At 37.2% G+C, this 3,208-nt stretch overlaps 1 pseudogene; it reads left to right on the forward strand.

Annotated features, from left to right (window-relative positions):
• The first annotated feature begins 599 nt into the window (after positions 1–599).
• Positions 600–711, forward strand: LOC122641185 (annotated as a pseudogene).
• Positions 712–3,208: the final 2,497 nt, after the last annotated feature.

Here is a 3,208-nt window from a genome sequence, read left to right on the forward strand (position 1 = left end):
AAAAAAAATTGGACCTATAAAATGGCCCGACTGAAACCAGAAACTGAACCGAACCTAAAACCAAACCAATAAAAAACCTTAGAAAACCACTAATTAAAAAAAAAAAAAAAAACCAAAAATAATATGTTTTTATTACTGTTATATTAATACTTGTATGTAATGCCAAAATCGAAACCGGGAACAGACCAATAATAACTCAATAAAAGAAAACCGATAAACTCAGACCGAACCGTAATGAAACTGAAAAGACCAAAGAGAACTTCAGCTTAACTATTTGGTTTTAGTTCTCGGCTAGTATTAGATCAAAATGTATAATTCAAGCTCATCATTTGACTCAAACGTATAAGAACACAAAAATCATTTGTAATATTATAACACAAACAATGGGTGTGTCCAAGCAATGTATGTATCTATCGGTCAAATAAATGGAATGGGATTCGGTTTAATAGATACCTGGCCCTGATAATGGAGGCAAGGCCTAACTTTTTAATATTTCTTATTCTACATTAGGGTATTGATTTGTCTAATACTTTAGTCCCACATCGGAATGACATAAGAAAAAAAGCCTATTATTAAGTACACGTTTGTCATTAAAGGATACGACCTTACTTGAACAGGATCTGTTCTATAAGCTCGTACCTCTGTGTCCTTGAGTTCAAAGGAGACCAGAACCTAAGTCTGGTTGATGAGGCGTAGCTGTGTGACCAGAGCGTGATTAACAGCTCTAATGTCCTCTCTAGAGATTATTCAGAATCAACATCTGAATCTAAAGAAGAAGAGCATAGAACAATAAATTCAATTACTAGTAACTTCAGGACAACAACAAATTACTAGGCCTACTTTTCCAGACCTTCAACTAGAAGAAAGAGGTTCTTCCCATCAAGCAACATATTAAAATGGGATCATCTATGAATAGAATGTATATGATGCTTCTGATTATAATATAGTAAACAAGCTACAAGAAATGACAATGGTAAGTAATGCCTAACGAATCAAAGAGACTTCTTACTAGGCTGTTGCTTCCCTAATAATCTTAGGATTCACTTGACAATTAAAAGGATGGTGGGATTATGTACTCATAACTTATCAAAAAGATGATATTATAAATGCAGTCCAAACAACAAAGGAAGGGATACCCGACTCAGTAAACACCCTGATATTCAGTATAGCAAAATATTTCTTAGGAAACCCGTCAAGTCTCAAAGATAGAACATCAGAACAATTAATCAATTTAAGATGCAAAAAATTACAAGATTTCAGATGGTATAAAGATACTTTCATGACTAAAGTTTTAACAAGAGAAGATGCTAATCTTCCTCGGTGGAAAGAAAATTTTATCACAGGACTTCAAACTTGTTTTCTGAGAAAATAAAACAAAGACTAAGAAAAGAAAATGATGCAACAATACCTTATGATGACCTCACATATGGAGTCTTGATCAGTTTAGTTCATAAAGAAGGATTAGCTCTTTGTACAGATATTAGACTAAGAAAACAAATAAAAAAAGAGAACAAGTTTTACAAGAAAGAATTAGGGGGATTCTACGAACAATTTGGATTTAAAACTTTAAAATCTCCATCTTCTAAAGCCCATAAGACTAATAAGAAATATAAGAAATTTAGAAGACATAATTACAAAGAAAAAATAAATCTACCAGAATCATATAAGAAATCTTACTATAAGAAAAACCCTTCCAAAAATACAATAAATTCAAGCAGAACAATAAACAAGGATGTTTTAATTGTGGTAAACCAGGCTACATTGCCAAATATTGCAAGCTAGCAAAAAAGATAAACTATCTAAAGACTTAAGAGATCTCTAAAGAAAAAATGCTAGAATTCTTAGAAAGCGAAACAGATACAGAAACAAGTTCAAGTGATAATGCAAGAATTAATCACATCAGAAACCTTAGCATTTCTTCTGATGAAGACGATGATCCAGAAGGGTCTCCTTGCAACTGTGATAAATGTATTATCGGAGAAGATTGCAGTGAAACTAAGCCTATCCGCATGATTAGATCCAACAAAAAATCTTTCTTAGAAGAAATAGATCAAATAAGGGATCTAGACCTTAAAAAACACATACTTAGAACAAGTAAGGAATCTTTATTGCAACCAAGTCCTACTACGCAATCTTATGACCTTAATAAGATATTCAAAAAATATAATGCTCACAGCCAATCATCCAACATATCAGAAAAAATAAGAATCTAGAATTTAAAATTACATCCCAAGAATTAAAAGAAGAAATCAAAATCATGAAGGCAAAACTTGTACTCCTTAAGAAAAAACAAGATAAACAAAAATATCTTGAACCAGTTGTAGAAGAGACTGATAACAATCAAGAAACAGAACAAGACGGAGACCCTCATAATTTTATCCAGTTAATACATAATGTCTCTTATCAAAAGCAGTATGAGAATACCTCAGGCAGAAGGCGGTGACCCACCGTCGCAGACGAGAGCAAAGCCCCGGGAGATCACCTCCTAGGGGTAATAGGTCCGAGAAGCACACTAGGCAACAGGGAGAACTCTCCCAACATCCAAGGAGAATGGCAGACCTCCCAGCACGGTCGGACCAAGGGAGAATACCATCACACCGATCCGTGGTACCTAACCCTGAAGGGTCCATTCGGTGGGCGATGTTTGATGGTCGACTAGAAGGAAGACATGCACTAGGATGAAGCCGAACTTACCGTGAAGAGAGTCTCTGGCCTTCACGACAAGATTCATCACGGCATGATTCCTTCCCATCTCACCAACAGTCGAGACGGGAAGGGACTTCCAGGAGAAGGCGCAAACGGGGTAGGGACGAACAACCCTCCAGGCGGGAAATGCGAGATGAAGAGCTAGACCAGAGACTCCGTGAGCTGGATGAGAAATTGGAAGGGTTGAAGAAGCAGACCAAGGGAGAGACACATTCAGTACCTGGACAACACCCCTTCTCAGAAGAGATCATGACCGCCGCACTGCCATCCAGGTTCAGGTTACCCACCTTCGAACTCTACAGTGGAACCACCGACCCTATTGACCATATCAACTACTTTAATGGCATGATGACTCTATATGGTGGATCGGACGTGGTATCCTGTCGAGCATTCCCTGCATCCCCCAAGAGTGCAACAACTTCTTGGTTCTCCCGACTATGACCACGGTTGATTGGATCGTTTGCAGAGCTATGCAAACAGTTCGTGACCCTCTTCTAGAGCA

The sequence above is a fragment of the Telopea speciosissima genome, chromosome 9, assembly GCF_018873765.1.
Source record: "Telopea speciosissima isolate NSW1024214 ecotype Mountain lineage chromosome 9, Tspe_v1, whole genome shotgun sequence".
NCBI lineage: Eukaryota > Viridiplantae > Streptophyta > Magnoliopsida > Proteales > Proteaceae > Telopea > Telopea speciosissima.